The sequence below is a fragment of the Lepidochelys kempii genome, chromosome 1 (assembly GCF_965140285.1).
Source record: "Lepidochelys kempii isolate rLepKem1 chromosome 1, rLepKem1.hap1, whole genome shotgun sequence".
NCBI lineage: Eukaryota > Metazoa > Chordata > Testudines > Cheloniidae > Lepidochelys > Lepidochelys kempii.
Window position 1 is genome coordinate 229,005,781 of NC_136380.1, and position 21,531 is coordinate 229,027,311.

The window sequence follows — 21,531 nt, forward strand, 5'->3', positions numbered from 1 at the left end:
ATTTGTTGTAGGCATATTCAAATCTTAAATTATTAGTACATGTACATTGAGGAGTGCAGAATCCAGGAATCATTAATACAAACATTGTTTTCTTTTTCGGTTCATGGAAGACAGCAAAACTAATAATAGTTGAAAAATTACACATAGATTCATTTCTTTCAACATAGTTTGAGGCTAGCATTTGTCACCCAAAACCTTTTGGGGATTCCTGTCTTCACTACACTGACTAGAAACTAAAAGCAAGTATTCTGAATACATAATGTAGCACACTGTACTGCCTGAGATTCCCACATCTTCCACCCACTCATTTTCGCACTGAGGGGCAATGGAAGATAGAAATAACTCTAACTCCCACACATAGAAATTGCACATTCCTGGTCAATTTATTTTTGATTGATAATAAAATCTCACCATGGAAGGTGCCTGAAAAACCCAAATAGATTTACTGAGGAGACATAAAGTACATAAGTGAGGAATTTAAGATTGTTGGAGATGTTCCCCTTAGCATCATTAGGGGTCAAAGCAAGGCTGGCATCACACTTCAGTCTATATCCTACTCATTACGTGCTGTTGATCTATATTGTGAATTTCCTTTTTTTCTGCTAACATGTAAAACCAAGACTGTCGGAGTCATTTTAGAGCCCATATCTTTTTTTATAAGAGTAGGGAGCAGTATTCCTAATGTTCTGGCTACATCCCAATGTGGAATTCCTCTCACTTACATTCTTCAGACAGTTTCGAATGGATATCTTATTCAGTTGATGCCCTAAATTGTTGGGTAGTGTTGCAGTGTGTTGTTAAACAGCTGCTGCACTTCCATCATTGTGCAATGATCACTATGTAACCTTAACAAGCTAACATGTGGCAGGGGGTGTTTGTATAATGATCTCTGAGAACATTCAGATTTGCTCTATTTTTATATATTTAACATATTTTGTGTGAACTACTGTAGTATATGAAAGCAGCCACTGTCATGTAAATTCATGTACTAAATGAAATATAAATCCAATATATAAATGCACACTATTCCTATGGCATTCTTACATTACATAGTTTGTTTCCCCTGGGAGCCAAGTTACAGGAGTGTTGTAAGTTGATGTTTGTCAAGTATATTGAAATCCTTCCATTTCTATCATTCCTTTATGGAAAGTATTTTCAAAATTATTTTTCATTATATTTATGGTAATTTTATCCACTAGGACATTTGCAGAGTTATCATAATCAAACAAGCACAATGAACCAAATTCGTGAAGCCAAAGGAGTTACACCATGAGTGAATTTGTCCCACCCTCCTTCCCTAAGAGCAGCTGTAGGGAATGTTGTATTGACACTAATAGCTTTTCCGCAAATGCAACATAGAATGTATTGATCAAACTTGAATACCCAGCCTTTATGTGCTCAAGCCTTATAGAATGTTTCAATTTTGTTGTTGTCATGTTGGTCCCAGGATATGACAGAGATTCTGACCTGGGGCAGGGGATTGAGGTGCAGGAAGGGGTGCGAGGTGTAGGCTCCAGCCGGGAGGTGCTTACCACAGGCGGCTCCCAGCTGGCGGCGCAGCAGGGCTCAGGCAGGCTGCCTGCATGCCAGGGGCCCAAGCCGCTCCCAGAAGCGGCCAACTGCTGGCACATCTCTGCGGCCCCTGGTGGGAGGCAGCTCTGTGCACTGTCCCCGCCTCCGGAACTGTCCCCGCAGTTCCCATTGGCCACCTCCTCCTGCGTGGCCACCCCCTGCCCCAGGCCAGAACCCCGTCCTGCACCAAACTCCCTCCCAGAGCCCACACCCCTCACCCTCTCCTGCACCCCTACACTCTGCCCCAGCCTGGAGCCCCTTCCTGCCTCCAACTCCCTCCCAGAAAGAAACTAATATAACAGCTGTTCTGAGGTAAGAAGTAAGCTATTTTGAAGTAACTTAACTATATTCTACATATTTTAAGACTGAAATGTAACCACAGGACGACTTTATGTTAATTAAAAGACAAGGTTAGTATAGCGTTAATAGCCTCAATGCCATAATTGTGATCATTTTGTTTTAAATTAAAATTAAATTAAATAAAAATTACCTTTTTATGCATCCCAGGATCACATGAGCTTATTTGGCCAGAGTATCACACTGATCTCATGTTCAGCTGATTATCCATCTCAACCCCCAAATCATTTTCAGAGTCACTGCTTGACTCTAGAGTCCTCCATCTTAATAGTATGGCCTGGATTCTTTGTTTCCAGAGGTCTACATTTACACTGAGCCATATAAAAATGCATATTGTTTGCTGGTGCCCAGTTTACCAAGTGATTTAGATCCCTCTTAATCAGTGACCTGTCCTCTTTGTTATTTACTACTCGGTCAGTTTTTGTGTCATCTGCAAACTTTATCAGTTGTGATTTAATGTTTTCTTACAGGTCATTGATAAAGATGATAAATTGATAAAGATGATAAAGGGTCAAGAACCGATCCCTGTGGGACCCCACAAAAAACAGAACAACTCAATGACAATTCCCTTGACAGTTACTTTTTGAGACCTATCAGTTAGCCAGTTTTGGATCCATTTAATGTGTCCCATGTTAGTTTAATGTCATTCTAGCTCTTTGACTTGCTGCTGCAGGATGCTATAATTAAATGTCTTACAGAAGTCTACATATATTACACCAAAACAATTATCTTTATCAACAAATCTTAGAAGAAGAGCTCTGTTTAAGTCTGAAAGCTTGTCCCTTCCATCAACAAAAGTTGGTCTAATAAAGATATTACCTCACCGACCTTGTGTCTCACTGAATTTTGAATGGCAAAGAACAGTGTAGTTTTTCTTGATTGCTCAAAAAACAAGCAAGCTGTTCTTTAGAGATGTCATTCCCGTTTTGTTTCAGAATCCATATGCAGAGTACAGCATACTAACATCTCAATATGTAAGTTTTACTTTATTTTATGTGAACATTTGTTTTCTATAGTTCTTAATTGGCAATATTGCAAATACACTAAGAGGAAGTTATTTCTTTTTATTATAAAAGAGCAGCTGTCTGGTTTTTGCTCTCACTTTTTTTTTTTATTTGAAAGGGGGAAGGGTGGAAAATGATGAATAATTCAGTTCATGTTAATGCAAAACTTTAAGAGAAGTGAATCAGAACTCCAAATGTATCCAAACATTTCCAAGATTGCTCCCACCTACACACTTTATGCGGAAAGAACCTTTCGGTCAAAATCTGCAGGTGCTGCTCAAGGAGAAGAACAGCTTGAACCTGTATTTTTATATGAGAATTTAGGGATTGGAAAATTGGACATAACTCAAAATTAGGGCAGGATTGTGACCTGCCTTAAAACATCACTTAGGGGAGTAAAGGGTTGCCTTGCACCCTTTGTTCCCCTGGAAGGACTACCCACATTGTGAGTCACAGACAAATGGGAAGGTGCACAAATAGGTGGAGCATTGGCCTTGGCCTTGGCCCCAGCAGAGCTGAGCTGGCATAGAAGAGAAGAATTAATCTGCTGCTGGTATAGCCCAGAAGCAGATTACTTCCCTTGTGAAGCAAGAGGACAGGAACCAGGGAAGGGACTGTAACTCTCTGGGCTGCTTTTGTGGCCATTCAGCTTCATACCACCTGTAAGAGTGGGTTCTACATTCACAATATAGCCTTTCTCTGTGAACTTTAACCCATTTTCACCCTGACCCCACAATCCTTGTACACCCACACCCCCAAGTACTGCAGAAATTAGCCCAATTTAAAGTGCTTGAGAAAGATCACTCATGCTGTCTTGGGCAGGTTTACTGCACAGGAACCCAGATGAACTAGGGGCTTGTCTTCATTTGAAAATTAATTTGGATTAAGGGAGGGCATGACTTTAAAGCACAATAACTATTTTGGAATAGATCCCCATGTGGACACTCTTATTCTGGAATCAGAGAGAATTTTTTTCAGTTTGGCTTAATCTACTTCCAAAACGGATTAAGGTAAATCAGACAAAATCGAACATCCACATGGGGAGCTATCGCAGAATTGCTACTCCAGTTAATTTCTCTCTGTGTGGATGATAGCTAGGAATTTAATTGTATCCTCCTATTTTCTGAGGTGAGGGGAAGGGTTGTGTACTTTTTGTTTTTGTGGCCTATCTTTTTTTTATTTTTTAAATCAGATGTTGCAGTATGTGATATTCCCAAAAGGGTTAATTGTAAAAGTCAGCTCTGAGAAGTTGCTAAGCAACAATGTTCTGCCCTCAGGATCAATGATCAACCAATGGTGATTTATTCTGCTGATGTAATGTATATAAATTAATATTCTTTCTAGAGAACTGTGTGGGTGGAGTTCTGTGAAAACTTATCTGAACTGGTTTCTTCTGCTCCTGTAGTTTTAATTAATCCCTCCTAATAAAAGTTATTGTTTTTCTAATTATGGTCCAGTCCCTTAATAACAATTATTCCAAATATAACAGACACTAACTAGCAAGAGTCAATCAAAATTAGTTCTTTTTTCCGATTTTTTGGATCCATAACTCTTGATGAATTGATTAGTTTTTATTATCTTAAAGGGTTAATTATAATAAATGCACATTACTGTTACACACAGTGTACTTTCTGGAACTGAAGGGGGTGGAGGAATGGGGAAGATAAGCAGTCCAGTAATTTAGTCTTATGAGTAAGGTTTGCAAGATCAGGCCCAAAATTTTTAAATAATTTACTAGTTCTAATGAATTGCATAGTATTTTAGAATTTAGTTATATAGAATACCCTGATTCACATAGGTATAATTTGGATGCTTACCTGACTCTCTCAATCAAATAATGTAGTTAATCATGTAGTAATGATTTCATTAAAATGAGGTTGTATACTTTCACTTAATGTCTGTTGAATTAGGTTCAAGATTACAAAATCTGGGCCAGACTCTTTGCTGTAGTCAGGCGTTATACCATCTTATACCATCTGAAGGTCAGGGCTGGGTTTAGGGGCAGGTGACTCTGGGGTGCCAGGCTTGGGGTGCTGTTTTTGTTGTTAGTGACATTTCAGTTATTCTTAAAATTAAAAAGTTTCTATAAGTCTAAAGGAAACCGTTTTTATTTGCTTATATATGGCATGAATAAATACAGATTTACAGATCCTAGTGTGCAAATTTATTGTCTTATCTGACAGGGATAAATCATGCATGCAAATAGTGCATCAAAGTTGTGATATGGGCTACAAATGCAATAAAAAATAAAGTATTCAAAGGTTTAACAAATGGAGAGGGGAGGGCGCTCACGACACTCTTTGCCTGGGGCACCATTTGGTCTAGGACCAGCCCTGCTGAAGGTCTTGCCTTTCGTGTAGCAGAAAAGAAATGTAGAATAAAATCCTAAACCTCTTGACTTCAGTGGGGCAAGGATTTCACCTTTAGGACTTGGTTACACTTGCGAGTTAGAGCACATTAAAGGAGCCCCGGGCGCACTAGCTCACTATCCGTCCACACTGGCAAGGCACGTAGAGTGCTCTGACTCAGCGGCTAGAGCGCTCCTGGTACTCCACCTTGGCGAGTGGAATAACATTTGGTGCCCCCCCGCTGGAGTGCCCCAGCACCAGTGTGGACGCCCTGATCTGTTAGTATTCTCTGATCGGCCTCCAAAAGTGTCCCACAATGCCTGTTCTAGCCACTCTGGTCATCACTTTGAACTCTACTGCCCTGCCCTCAGGTGACCAACCGTCAGATCCACCCTTTAAATTCTCTGGGAATTTTGAAAATCCCCTTCCTGTTTGCTCAGCCAGGCATGGAGTGCTCTCAGCAAATCTTTCCAGGTGCCCATGCCTCCACGCGCCAGGCGATCCCCAGTATAGAGCAGTGGTGAGGTGCTGGACCTCATCAGTGTTTGTGGGGAGGAAGCTGTCCAGTCCCAGCTGCGCTCCATACCTTTGGGCAGATATCAAGGGACATGATGGAAAGGGGCCATGACCAGGACGCACTGCAGTGCAGGATTAAAGTGAAGGAGCTGCGGAATGCCTACTGTAAAGCCTGTGAGGCAAACCACTGCTTCAGTGCTGCCCCTGTGACCTGCCGTTTCTACAGAGAGCTGGACGTGATACTTGGGGGTGACCCCAACTCCACTCCGAATACCACCAGGGACACTTCAGAGCCCAGTTCAACAAGGCAAAGGCAGGAAGAGGAACAGCAGCAAAGCAGGAGCGAGGGTGCTGAGGTGGAGGAAGACACCCCGGAATCCCTAGATGAATGCAGCCAGGAGCTGCTCTCAAGCCAGGAGGAAGGTAGCCAGTCGTGGCAGCCGGTGCTTGGGGAAGGACAAACACCAGAGGAGGTTCCGGGTAAGCGGCTTTTATTTTGGGAAGGAAGTTATTTGGTGCTTGCTCTTGGGGTGAGGAGGGTTAGGGCTGCATTCGTGCCTAGATGCGGAATAGGGTGTTGATGTGCTCTCACATCGTGGTAATCGGCCTCAGTGATCTCTTCAAAGGTCTCACCCAGAACTTGGGCAATGTGCTTGCACAGATTTCTCGGGAGAGCCACTGTGGTCCTTGTCCCAGTAAGGCTAACTTGTCCATGCCACTGTGCCGTGGGCGGTGGAGCCCACGTTGCTGCACACAGGCAAGCTGCATATAGGCCAGGGCAGAAGCCACATAGCAGTAGAAGACCCTCCCTTGCTTCCCAGGTCACCCTCAGCAGTGAGATATCTTCCAGGATGAACTCCTATGGAAAATGTGGGGACAGTGTTCAGTATAGGGGCCCCCTGCTGCTGTTGGCTCTCCCCAAGGTGCAGAAACCCAGAGGACAGTACAGCCATGAAACAGTCATGCTTGACCCTGTGCTTACTCACCATTTTGGGGCTCCTGTGGGTTATGTGCGCTCGCTATGGGATGGTCAAATTATGCTATTGTGTAGACTGTGCTTGCCCTTAAGTTAGGGGGAATCATTGCTCTGACTGGTGTGAACAATGCTGCCTCTGTTAAGTGTTGCATTTTGCCTTTACAGATGCAACCTTGAGATCTCCGCCATCCATGTTATCACCAGCTGAAAGACTCCAAAGAATCAGAAAGAGGCCGCGTGGAAGCAAGGAAGACATGTTGCATGAAGTAATGCAGCATTCAAGTAATGAAAATCAAAAAGCGCAGGAGTGGCGGGACAGTGAAAGGAGGATCCGCCAGCAGAATGAGGAGCACCGGCACAAAAGCGCGGTGCTCCAGTAGCAAAGCATGGATCAGCTGCTAAGCATAATGGAACACCAAGCAGACTCGATCCAGGCACTCGTAGCCATGCAGGCAGCGCCACGCGCCCCGCCCCCCCAGTCCTTGTCCCAAAACTCTTTCCCTTGTGCCCCCATGTCACCTCCAACCCACTTTCCCGAACATCTGGATTCTTACTGCCACCAGCTGCCTCCAACACCTGTAGCTTCACCACCCAGCCCTGAAAACTACAACCCTTACCCACTGCACACAACCCCCATCACCATGCAGTATAGCCATCCTGAAGTTCAGCTCTCATTGCACAGCGCTCCAGATGGGAAGGCTGAGTATGATAACAGGACATACGCAAATCTGTGATTGTACCGTTCCCCTCCCCACCCCCTTGCCCTTTCTGTTTCCCAAACAGTTGTGTTTCTTTTCAATAAATGAAGTTTTTGGCTTTGAAAACATTCTTTATTATTGCATAAAGTAAAAGATACCTTAGCCAGGAAAGCAACAGGCACTGCAAGTCAGTGTAGCGCAGACAGATTCCTACTAACACTGGAACCACTGCACTTCACTCCTGTGCAGGGCACCAGACATATTTGAGGCTGAAAGCCACCAGTATGCTCCCTCAAGGCATCCCTAATTCTTGCAGCCCCGTGCTGGGCCCCTCTAATAGCCCTGTTCTCTGTCTGTTCAAATTCACCCTCCAGGTGTTGAACCGCCGAGTTCCATGCCTGAGAGAATCATTCACCCTTCCCTTCACAAATGTTATGGAGGGTACAGCACGCGGATTTAACCGCAGGGATGCTGTCATCGGCCAGGTCCAGCTTCACATACAGAGAGTGCCAGCAGCCCTTTAAACAGCCAAAAGCACACTCCACAGTCATTCTGCACCAACTCAGCCTGTTGTTGAACTGCTCCTTGCTGCTGTCAAGGCTCCCTGTGTAGGGTTTCAGGAGCCACGGCATTAACGGGTAAGCAGGGTCTCCAAGGATCACAATGGGCATTTCGACTTCCCCTACGGTGATCTTCTGGTCTGGGGAAAAAGTCCCGGCTTGCAGCTTCGTGAACAGGCCAGTGTTCCGAAAGATGAGTGCGTCATGCACCTTTCTGGGCCAGCCTGCGTTAATGTCAATGAAATGCCCACGGTGATCCACAAGTGCCTGGAGAACCATAGAGAAATACCCCTTCTGATGAACATACTCGGAGGCTAGGTGGGCTGGTGCCAGAATTGGAATGTGTGTGCTATCTATCGCCCCTCCGCAGTTAGGGAAACCCATTTGTGCAAAGCTATCCATGATGTCATGCACATTACCCAGAGTCATGGTTCTTCTGAGAAGGATGCAATTAATGGCCCTACAAACTTTTATCAACACGATTCCAATGGTTGACTTTCCCACTCCAAACTGGCTAGTGACTGATCAGTAGCTGTCTGGAGTTGCCAGCGTCCAGATTGCAACAGCCACCCGCTTCTCCACCATCAGGGCAGCTCTCAATCTCATGTCCTTGTGCCTCAGGGTGGGGGCGAGCTCTTCACACAGTCCCATGAAAGTGGCTTTTCTCACCCAAAAGTTCTGCAGCCACTGCTCCTCATCCCAGACTTGCATGACGATGTGATCCCACCACTCAGTGCTTGTTTCCTGAGCCCAAAAGCAGCGTTCCACGGCGGTGAGCATGTCCGTGAATGCCACAAGCAAACTCGTGTCATATGCGTTACTCGTGTCAATATGATCGTCGGAGCCCTCACTGTCACTTTGGATCATAAGGAATAACTCGACTGCCAAACGAGACGTGCTCACAAGACTAGTCAGCATACTCCTCAGCAGTTCGGACTCCATTCCCGCAGACCGAAAGGGAAGACCGAGCACGCAATACAAAAAACATTGAAAGATGGCGCCAATTGTGGATGGAAGCACAGAGATTGCTGGGATGCGAAGTGCTGCATCATGGGGCATTGGGACAGGACCCAGAATGCCCCGCACCCCCTGCCCTCTTCCCACAAGCCCACAGCGCCAGAATGGGAAGAGGTGCTCTGTGGGACAGCTGCCCATAATGCACTGCTCCCAATGCCAGTGCAAGTGCCGCAAATGTGGCCACGCTAGTGCGCTTGCAGCTGACAGTGTGGACAGACTGCCGCGATTTCCCTACTGCGCTCTCCGAAGGCGGATTTAACTCACAGCGCTCTACCTCTGCAAGTGTCGCCATGCCCTTAGTGACTAATTCTTATATTCTCTGAAAAAGCTTCAATGAGCATCACAAAACCCATTCCTGCAGTCTTGCTGCATGCAACACTCCCACTTATTTCAGTGAGAGGTACATGCTCCTTAGACTGCAGAATCAGGTTCAAATTTAAACCTGTGAAATAGTCCCCTCCTTTTCTTGCTTAGTCTTTTCTGGTTAACTTCCATAAATATGCCATATTGCTCATGCTCTCTGATTAGATAAGTCCAGTTGTTATAACAGTTTGAGTTTGTAGAAGTCATTAACCACAGTTAGCCCTAAGACCATTGGCCTCCGCATTTAAAAGCAGAGATATTGAATGTCCCATTAGGTTTATTTTGCTATATTATATGTATATTCAGCCATATTTTGAAGACTAAGTACCCTCAAATAAAACCTGAACCTATGTCTAAGTTCAAAATATTTTGATACCATATTTGTTTCGTTTTTACACATTTCACACATTTTCATACAACTCTGCACATCCTGGGTCTGCCTGGGATAAGCAGACATGCCTTTTGGAGAAGCGGGTGCTCAGAATCTCTGGAAATCAGACCCAAGGGTGTCAATTTGGGCCTCCAAATTTAGGCTTCAACCCAGCAAAGTATTTAATTAAGTGCTTAACTTTAAGCACTTGGGTAGCTCCATTGGGTTTAATGTGATCTTAAAATTACTCTGTTAGACTGGGGCCTTAGAACACTTCTGAAAATTTGGTTGTATATCTGTAGATGTTCACTCATCTCCAGTTAGTATCCGATAGTACATGTATGTTACAGCTACTGAGTAGAACTTCAGTGTGCAGGGTAACCCTTTCAGCAAAGTCCCTTCAATATGCCAGAAGGTGGGAAGGACAAGAGAAATAGAATTCCAGGATTAAGCATATTTTTATGATGATTAAGGTAGAGAACAAAACTGCCTGGTACAGCGTATGGTGACAAGGCATTGGATTGCTGCTAACGTCTCTACGTGAAATTCTGGCCCCATCAAAATCGATTGGACTTTTGCCATTGACTTTCAATGGGGTTAGGATTTCTGTCTCTCCTAATCATTTTCTCTTCTATTTCTGCTGCTAGTCCTTGTAGAATGTTCATATAAATTCCCCATCCTCCCCTCTCTTCTTTTTGGTACTGCTATCCTGTCTGTGTCACTTTCTCTGAGTGTTTTGAAAGTGACTGTACTAATTTTTTTCCACCGGAGACCGGCCTTTATCTCATTATTTAGTTTTAAAGACAAACTCAATATGCTCGGTTGTTGTGCATGTGAAAATTACAGTGTTTGTAACACATGTACACTAATTAAATTGTTCCCATCCGGTCGAAATATAAGTCCTTGACTAGTGCCTTTAGGTCACCCCGTGTGGATCCATTAACATGCAGCAGTAGAGCACTGTGCCTTGGCTTGCAGCTAAGCACCATTTTAATCACCTTTTATTAGAACATCTCCCTTTTGGCGTAGAACTGGTTAGCACAGGGGATTGGTAATGAGATGCCTTTTGCAGTGATATGCTGGAAGGGACTCCTGAGAGTATCTTGTTAAAATTCCGCTGTAATTTGAAGGGAGGTGTGGTTGGGGGATAGGGAAGGTTTCTGTGTCTTGAATGGAGAGCAACCCATTTTCTGGAGATTATTTAATCATTCTTCCCAGGGATGATTTATCTGTGGGCTCATAAAAATATTTCTGAAAAGCAAATGTTTTGCCTGTGAAATACACTAGATTGTGCAAAGTGTCAGGTAATTTGATGTTAAAGAAATCCCAAGGGAAGGAACCCCATGGAAAATTTTCTAGAAGAATATACATCCGAAGCTCCCTAGACACAATCTCCTGCTCCATTTCTAATTATGCAAATTGGATGGTGTGGTGCACCATCAATATAGTTAGGGTATTTATAAGCACTAAATATTTCTAACAAAGGACACTTAATATAAATGCATTTGCAAGCTGATGGTGTTTCCTTCGTTGGTCATGTTATAGTGATGACATAGCATTTCTTTTAAAATGGGAAATAAATAAATAGATTACCTCATCCTCTACCCCTGCTCTCAGCAAGTGAATAATCCCTATATATAGATGTGTGATTACTGATTGATTTGCTGATGGCATACCAAGCACTGTGAAAACATAGAGGCGATAGAAGGTGAAATTGACAGCAAAACTTCCATTGACTTCAGTGGGGCCAGCATTTAGTATTTCACCCATCGTCCCTGCCCAAGGCGCTTACAGTCTAGCAGCTAAGGGTATGTCTACACTTGCAGAGTTTTTGCACGGTCAGTTTCACTGGTGATAGTGAATCAGTGAAAGAAAAGCGCTGGTTTGTGTACTCACTTTCACAGGTGTCAGAGAGTGTTTACATTTGCAGCATTTCCATTGTTGATGAGAGCAGCGCTCTAGGGCTGCTATCCCACAGTGCAGCTCTCTCCATTTTGATGATAGGTCTTGTGGGAAGGGGTTGGGCATGATCGCAGGGCATCCTAGGTCCCTGCCCAGCCTCCTCTCCCCAAACACTGATCAGCTCCCTTAGCTCAGCATTGCTCCAAGCAGGGGATTGTTTGCTCCATGGAGCAGGCATTGTCACCTGGCTGGATGATAAGTGAGCAGGAAGGGGAGTTTCAGGGGCTCTACAGGGGGAGGGGTCAATTTCTGTTTACCTAGCGTCAGAGCAGCAGAGCTGCTGGCCAGAGTGGTCACCTAGGCACTGTGGGATATCCTCCAGAGGCTAAAAGCTGTGTAAACAGGAAGAACATGTCTTCACTTGCACATCACCACAAAAGTATCACCAGTAAAAGCTGTACGCCTTTCGTGGAGGTGGTTTTCTTTTTGTGGTGAAACTCAGAAGTTTCACCACAAAAAAGTCATTGACAAGTGTAGACGCTCCCACGTTTTTTGCGCAAAAAAGGGACTTTTTCCGCTTTAAATGGCAAGTGTAGACAGACCCTTAGACTTTAAGAAAGGAATGCTTAAACTCAGCAGCTCCCATAGATTCCCATTCATTCCAATGACTCGTTATTGCAACTCATTGAAATGCACTCACACAAATGAATATTTAACCCAGATAAAAGTTCTGTATTTTGAACATCTTTTGTGCTGGTGCCTTTTTTTTTTTTTTTTGCATCTGGACTCAAGCACTGGACCAAAATAAAATATACAATTTTATAAAATATATAATTACTAATACCTAGAAGTATATACTTAGAACCACCCCTCTCCAGTATTAGAGCTGTAGGATTCACCTTTTCTGTTTGATATTTTCCTCTCTATCTGTTCAGATGTGAAAGAAAATGAAGACTAGCAGCTCGGGTGCAGAATTAAAAGCAGATCAGAATCAGCAACCTGTTTCCCATTGCATGGCCTAAATCTTCAGCTGGGAATTGGACCACAAAACTCACTCCCTGAGCATGACTTGAACATGCAGATAAGGTATTCAAGCATACTACAAAACTCTCTTCTTTTTATTACCTTTTTTTCCTCTTTGATGCATTAGGATTTCTAAAGGAAACATTCTGACAATAAAAACTGGTGGTTTGCAGTGTCTGCTAGGTTATGATGATTCACACAAGGTGGTATACTGGAATACTACTTTTCTATAGGGGTGTAAGAAAAAGGATCATTGTAGGAACCAGTGAATACAGTACACGTGTACTATAAATCAGTAAGACAGAGAAAAAGAAGAACCAGTTGGATAAATTGAGACAGTTAAAGGATGAATGATCACTACTAGGTTAATAAACAAGAGACTCCAATACGCCTGTCATTCATGCCTTCAAAGATTTGCTCAATAAGACTAATTCAGATCTGTCACATGAAACTGAACTGTGCCTTCTAAGAAGTAGCTCTCACCTATCTCCTATATGTGTTTCCTGTTTAAGTTATCATCTACACACACAGGTTGCACCGGTTTTACTAAAATCAGTGTTTAAATATATTTAGTTAAGCTGTTACAAACAGCTGCACTTACGTACTTAAATTGACTTATAATAGAGACATATTGATCAAGATTTCAAATTAAGCTAACTCAGTATAAACCAGCTGTAAACCTATTCAAATATGTTGACGCAGGGATTTGCCTCAGTTGAACTAAGGGTTCGTCTGCACTGCAGCTTGTGTAGACATGCCCTGCTAGCTGTACTGTAGGTAGCTCGCTAAAAATAAAAGTGAAAACACTGAGGTATGGGCTTCAGCACTGGCTGTACAAGCCAGTCTGACCCCCCCTGAGTCCGTGATCACTTGCGAAGAGGTGCTGAAGCCCACTGTGTGGTGTCCTCGCTCATGGGTGGTGGGTATAATAGGCAAGGGGTGGCTATAATAGGGTTGTGGTGGGTGGGGAGGTCTGGCGGGGGAGGTGAGAAGCAGGTGAGTGAACGGCAGTTGGGTGGGGGAGGAGGTGAGCAGAGGGGGGAAACTCACAGTGGGGGGTGAAGAGATGAGTGGCGAGTCAGTGGTGGGCAGGAGTGGGGCCTGGGGAAGAGCAGGTGTGAAGTGTGGCGGGGCTGTGGGCAGAAGAGGTGGGACAAGGAGTTAGCCTCCCCCTGGGGAAGTTTCACCCAATGCCCACTTCTGTTTTTAGCAAGCTACCTAGAGTACAGCTATCATGGGTAATGTCTACACAAGCTGCCATTCACCCCCTCACCTGCAATGTAGATGTACCCAAAGTCCATGTAAAAAAAAATTGTGAAACCTTGTGTGTGCAGACAAGATCTATATTATATTGATTTATTTTGATCTGGAACTCTTCTGGCATAATCTGCTTAATGGCCAGCATAATTGTACAACTGCAATGTTAAGCATCAGCGTGAATTTTTGGTCTTGTTATGAATTTGACTGACTGGAAAATTTTTCTGGAATGGTCTACGTGTTTTCCTTGCAATGGGATTTAACCCACATATTTGTCATCCAGGGTTTGTTTTGAAATTAATTTTATTAATTTATTCCAAACAGGGTATCCCCCTAAATTTTGTCCTGCAAAAAATTGTATGGGTTCCTCTCATCAGTAATTATATTCCTAACGGATGTGTCTGGCTGTATAGTACATGATTTATGGACACACTAATGAGAAATATTGAATTCCATCAGGACAAATGGCCATGTACCGTATAGCCAGGCAGTTAGGAATTCCGTCATATATAGAATATTTGTCCCTCTAGGAATTTATGGTTTAGGCTGTCCAGGAGTCCGTCCTGATCAATCCTAGAACTAATCTTATTATTTATAGGCCCAAATGTTTGTCCTCTTGGAAATCCTCATCCCAAAGATTAATTCTGTGGCATATGTCTGTACTTCAGTGAATTGAGTTTGTTTTCTTGCCAGGAATTCAGTATGTATACAACTTTTTTAAGGGTCATATTCATTTTGGCTGGGATTGTCAAGGGCCTAAGAGAGTTAGGTACCCAAATTCCAACGGATTTCACTGGAATTTGGGTAACTGTCTCTCCCAGGCATGTCTGAAAATTTCAGCCTTCAAAAGTATGAGGGGTTTAAACCTGTAGCTACCTATAAGTTCCTCATTGGTATTTTTGCTGCATACTATGGCCACTCAGAACTTCACTGGTATGGGGATAGAACTGATATTGTTCCTAGGTAAAATAATGAAGTGGCTGATATGGGACTCAATAAAAGAATTACAGGAGGGTAATAAAATCCAATCAACATGGATTTATGGAAAATAGATCCTGTCAAATTAGCTTGATATCTTTTTTTTTTTTTGGACAAGGTTATAAATTTGGTTGGCAAATGTAACAGTGTTGATGTAATATACTTAGACTTCTGTAAGGCATTTGCTTTGGTGCTGCACGACATTTTAATTAAAAAACTGGACTAATACAAAATTAACATGAAATGAATTAAATACTGCCTGGCTGACAGATATAAATATGTAAATTGTAGTTGGGGAATCATCAAGAGAATGTGGGATCCATCCGGGATCAGTTCTTAGCCCTACGCTGTTAATCATTTTTATTGATGACCAAGAAGGAAACATAAAGTGATTGCAGAGCAAGTTTACAGATGACACAAAGATTAGGGGAGTGGTAAATAATGAAGAGGATAGGTCACTGATAGAGAGCAATCTGGATCTCTTGGTAAGCAGGGCACAAGCAGATTCTCTACTTTACTGTACGCATCTAGGAACAAAGAATCCAGGCTATACTTACAGAAAGGGGGACTATCCTGGGAAGCAGTGAGTCTTAAAAAGACTTAGGAGTCATGGTGGATAATCAGCTGAACATGAGCTCCCAGTGTGATGCTGTGGCCAAAAGGGCTAATGTGATTCTTGGATGTTTGACAGAGTGCTGGGAATCTAGAGCTGACCCAGCATTCTGGTCACTGTGTTACCAGCTATTACCCCCCTAGAATGGATTTAATTGGGGGCAGGGATAGATGTTCAACGGCTTAATTAGGCAGGATGCTGATGACCTTATGAAAGCAATCAACTGGGAACAGATAAAGAACAGGAAGGAAGTGCAAAAGTGGGGAGGCTAGCAGGAATCAGGGGGATACAGGATGGTAAGATCTTACCCTCTCCCTTCCTGGAGGGTGGATTAAGGGGGGAATTTACTTCCAACTGTATGCTGTTGCGCAAAGCTGTACTGGAGAATTGGTGGAGGTCACCCAATAAATAACACATGGGTGCTTAGAAACTCGTAAGCATCCGGCCTGTTTGTGGTGGTCCAAAGGGCAGAGAAGGGAACCTGTTAACAGATCTCAACTAAGAATAAGGAGGCTATGACCTATGTACTTGGAACTGGTGGGATTGCTGCTGGAATACTGTGTCCGCAGTTCAAGAAGGAAGTTGATAAATTGGAGAGGGTTCAGAGAGGAGCCATGAGAATAATTAAAGAACTAGCCAACCTGCTTTATAGCAATAGACTCAGAGATCTCAGTCTATTTAGCTTAATAAAGAGAAGATTATGGGGTGACTTGTTCATAGTCTATATGTACCTACCTGGGGAATCGAAATCTGAAAATGGGCTCTTCCCAATGTAGCAAAGAAAAAAATATAACAAGATCTAACACTGGAAATTGAAGCTAAACAAATTCAGACTGGAAATTAAGTGCACATTTTTAACCGTGAGGGTAATTAACCATTGACACAACTTACTAAAGATTTTGACGGGTTCTGCATTGCGGGGAATTTTAAAATAAAGATTGGATGTTTTTCTAAAAGATACGCTTTAATATTTCAAACAGGAATTATTTGGGGGAAGTTCTATGGCTTGTGTTATGCACCAAGTCAGACTAGAAGATCTAGGTGATCCCTTTTGGCCTTAGACTTGATGAACTCAGATTCATCTTGTTCTATATGCAGACTCTTCTAATATCGAAGTTAGAGAAGAATGTTTATTAGCTGTTAGTACCAAGGCCTATAACTCACACAGTTGATACCATTCTGATTCTAATCAGTAGAGAGCAGTGACACACATACATGCTAACCAGTATATTAAAGAAGAGAAAGTAAGAATTGTATTCATAATGCTAAAGGCTGGTGAACATTTAATGAGTTATAAAAACACTTTTTAATAATATATTGGCTTATTGTATTACTTACTCACATCCACTAAACTTGATCAAATGCCTTCTCATTGGTATGCTTGTGGTTTTGACCTTTCTGGCTATATGCCTTCATTTGTAGATATCTGTTTTATCTGAAACTCAAAAACAACAATAATATTTTGAAGGGGAAAAAAAGGTTGTAACACATGCGCAAGGTATGATCTAGATCCTTAACTGGTGTAAATCTGCCATAGCTCCTTCGAATGCCATGGAGCTAGGCCAGTTTACACCAACTAAAATCTGGCTCAATATATGTATTTGCAATATAATGTGAATGTATGCATCTCAGAGTTCTTTGACAAGATCATAGAATGAAAACTTTGACAGGGCCTGAGGATCGTGGTGAATGCTTTCTTCAAAATCACTTTGATAAATTTAACCCCAATAAAATATTCAAAAGGATACAAGGGTGCATGATAAACAGAATAGCCAAAGCTAAAGAAATACAGGATCATAGCATTCATAGGTGGAAAAGACTTATCTTGAAAATGGAGTCCATATTCCTGCAAGGCAGGATGCAGTCAGGTAATTTTAATTTTGGTGTTTCTGAACTTTTGAGTGCTTTATTTTGTAATCTTTATTATGTGGTTTTACTGGATGTAAATGCCTTTTTTAAAAAATCAAATGAAAAAAAACAGGAATTCTATCACGTGGCATCATATTGATGCTCACATGGTCATCAGCAGGGTTGGAATCTTTTGATCAATAACCCAGACCCCTGTCACTTGAGCTATGGGAGTAACAGATAGAGAGGATGGCAACCTTCTATTGCTAAGTAACAGCACTAGAGGGGAATGAGAGGTACACCATGCCAGTTTCATGGATGTCTGCTGTCAGCAGAGAAGTGATGAGACTTGGGAATCCTAGCTTCCACTCCAGGCTCTGGAGGAGAGTCTGGCTTCTACTGCGATCTAAATTTGACTCCTCCTGCCCTGTCCCTGTCCTAGACCTGTCTCCTCTTCATGCCTGACTCCTCATCCTAGTCCCAGGCTCCACTTCCCTGGCTCTCAGTTCCAGTCTCCTTCACTACACTCCTCATCCAATCTCAGGCTCCTTCTCCACTCTCATCCTGCCAAGCCATTCCCAGTCTCTCTTTCTCCTCCCCCCTCCCAACAGCATCCAGTCCCAGTCTCCATCCCTCCCCAGGCTCTTTGTCTCAAGTTGCTCCTCCTCTCCTCCCCACCTTCATTCCCCTGGCTCTTGTGTCTTCTGCATTCAGTCAGGCCATTTCCTCTTCCACGCTGCCTGTGCCCCTGCAAAAGGGGTCGTTCAGAGAACAGGAGACACTGGGTCACTGCTCTTAGATTTATAGCTGCTTTGGGTTGACAATATCACCCCTGAATCCCCCAGCTGGGCTCCAGGACTATAAGGAACCTTGTTACCCACTGCCTACAGCAAGAGAGAGTCTTGTGATAGCTGGGTATCAGCTCCCTAGCATCACCAATCTTTCTGACACTCAAGCTGTGTCAGCCCTAACTTCGCCTGGCAGGTTATCAATAGGTGCATCCTAGTCTGAGGCCCTTTGAATTGTTCCCTTGAGATATCCAGTCCTTGCCACTGGTGACTCAGAAATTTCGGATCTTCTGCCCCCAAAGGTGTAGTGTACCCCAGTTTATCAGTTTTGCCTTAAACCACACCTCCTGTAAACCATGCAGCACTTGTGAGCACTTTAATAAAATGAAAGCAGGTTTATTTAAGAAAGAATAAAGATTTAATTAGAAGTGAGAGAAAGTGATGGAAACAACTGCTTACAACACACAACAAAATCATAAAATGTGAACCTAGGTCTACACTTATGAATAGTTACCTTTCCTATCTAATAAAGTAGGCTCCCGCCCTCCCTCGCTGCCCCCTTTCTTCCCCCCCCCCCCCGGCCGTTCAGTCTGTTGCAGAGCTGTCTGCTTTCACAAGAACTAGGATCCAAATATTCATGAAAGCCCACCCCCTTTCCTTAAGTGATTTCCTCAGCAAATGGCTACAGAGAGCATTTCCCTACACTCTGTTACACTGAGGCAGTCTTTTTTCTTTATTCATAGCCAGAAGGGTCTCCTGCCTGCTATAATGCTCCTTTTCACCTCCAAGTGGTTACAATCATTTGCAATTGTCCTTGATGATTTTCCATTAACTGTTCTGGGATGTGGCAAGAGTAGAGACACTGGAATCTTGCATTACCTTTCCAGCTGACATGGGAGGGGTGTATGTCAAGTCCCTCTTGCTTAAGTAGATCATCACTCAGACATCTTACCCTCCCGGTGACCGATTTCTTTACACACACGCTCAAGAAAGTCTTGTTACAGCTTCACAGTTAAAATCCAAGTCCATAAAGCAGACTTTCAATATAAAGACATTATTCCTTAAATATTACCCACACATACATATCACAATGATTGAGTCTTGACAAGTTACAAGCTTTCTCTAGGTTTCTGTATAATTAGGAAGACAAAAAAGAATTTGAAGAACAGCTAGCCAAAGACTCAAAAAGTAATAGCAAAGAAAGAAAGAAAGAAAGAAAGAAAGAAAGAGAAAGAAAGAACATCAGAAGCAGGAAGCCTGCTAAACAACCAGTGGGGCCACTGGACGATCAAGATCTTAAAGGAGCACTCAATGGTCTTTGGAAAATAAGGCCATTGCGGAGAAACTAAATGAATTCTTTGTCTTCACGGTTGAGGATGTGAGGGAGATTCCCAAACCTGAGCCATTCTTTTTAGGTGACAAATCTGAGGAACTGTCCCAGATTGAGGTGTCATTAGAGGAGGTTTTGGAACAAATTGATAAACTAAACAGTAATAAGTCACCAGGACCAGATGGTATTCACCCAAGAGTTCTGAGGGAACTCAAATGTGAAATTGCAGGACTACTAACTGTGGTATGTAACCTATCATTTAAATCAGCTTCTGTACCAAATGACTGGAGGATAGCTAATGTGATGCCAATTTTTAAAAAGGGGCTCCGGAGGTGACCCCGACAATTACAGACCAGTAAGCCTGATTTCAGCACCGGACAAACTGGTCGAAACTATAGTAAAGGACAAAATTGTCAGACACATAGATGAACATAATTTGTTGGGGAATAGTCAACATGGTTTTTGTAAAGGGAAATCATACCTCACCAATCTACTAGAATTCTTTGAGGGGGTCAGCAAGCATGTGGACAAGGGGGATCCAGTGGATATAGTGTATTTAGATTTTCAGAAAGCCTTTGACAAGGTCCTTCACCAAAGGCTCTTAAGCAAAGTAAGCAGCCACAGGATAAGCGGGAATGTCCTCTCCTGGTTAAAAGATAGGAAACAAAGGGTAGGAATAAATGGTCAGTTTTCAGAATGGAAAGAGGTAAATAGTGGTGTCCCCCATGGGTCTGTACTGGGCCCAGTCCTATTCAACATATTCAGTCTATTCAGAACTATCTGGAAAAAGGGGTAAACAGTGAGGTGGCAAAATTTCCAGATGATACAAAACTACTCAAGATAGTTAAGTCCCAGGCAGACTGCAAAGAGCTACAGAAGGATCTCTCAAAACTGGGTGACTGGGTAACAAAATGGCACGTGAAATTCAATGTCAATAAATGCAAAGTAATGCACATTGAAAAACATAATCCCAGTTCTACATATAAAATGATGGGGTCTAAATTAGCTGTTATCACTCAAGAAAGATCTTGGAGTTATTGTGGATAGTTCTCTGAAAACATCCACTCAATGTGCAGCAGCAGTCAAAAAAGTGAAAAGACTGCTGGGAATCATTAAGAAAGGGATAGATAATAAAACAGAAAATATCATATTGCCTCTATATAAATCCATAGTACGCCCACATCTTGAATACTGCATGCAAATGTGGTTGCCCCATCTCAAAAAAGATATAGTGGAATTGGAAAAGGTTCAGAAAAGGACAACAAAAATTATTAGGGGTATGGAATGGCTTCCGTATGAGGAGAGATTAATAAGACTGGGACTTTTCAGCTTGGAAAAGAGACGCTAAGGGGAGATATGATAGAGGTCTATAAAATCATGACCAGTGTGGAGAAAGTAAATAAGGAAGTGTTATTTACTCCTTCTCATAACACAAGAACTGAGGGTCACCAAATGAAATTAATAGGTAGCAGGTTTAAAACAAACAAAAGGAAGTATTTTTTTTCACATAATGCACAGTCAACCTGTGGAACTCCTTGCCAGAGGATGTTGTGAAGGCCAAGTCTATAACAGGGTTGAAAAAAGAACTAGATAAATTCATGGAAGATAGGTCCATCAATGACAGGTTTCAGACTCCAGCGAGAAACTGTTGAATTGGAATTCATTTGCAAATTTGATACAATTAACTTAGGCTTGAATAGAGACTGGGAGTGGCTAAGTCATTATGCAAGATAACCTATTTCCCCTTGTTTTTTCCTACCACCCCCACCCCCCCAGACGTTCTTGTTAAACCCTGGATTTATGCTGGAAATGGCCCACCTTGATTATCATACACATTGTAAGGAGAGTGATCATTTTAGATAAGCTATTAGCAGCAGGAGAGTGGGGTGGGAGGAGGTATTTTTTCATGCTTTGTGTGTATATAAAAAGATCTTCTACACTTTCCACAGTATGCATCCGATGAAATGAGCTGTAGCTCACGAAAGTTTTGCTCAAATAAATTGGTTAGTCT

General features: G+C 42.7%; 1 protein-coding gene across 3 annotated transcripts in view; it reads left to right on the top strand.

Annotated features, from left to right (window-relative positions):
- SHISAL1 (shisa like 1) overlaps window positions 1-21,531 on the top strand; it is a 290,293-nt gene that overhangs the window by 102,177 nt on the left and 166,585 nt on the right. For 2 of the 3 annotated variants that reach the window (XM_078849321.1, XM_078849325.1), the window contains one exon: window positions 12,619-12,769. The exons of the other annotated variant lie outside the window; for it this stretch is intronic. The gene's annotated coding sequence lies outside the window, so the exon portion shown is untranslated. The remainder of the gene's footprint in view (window positions 1-12,618; window positions 12,770-21,531) is intronic. 3 annotated transcript variants of the gene reach the window in all.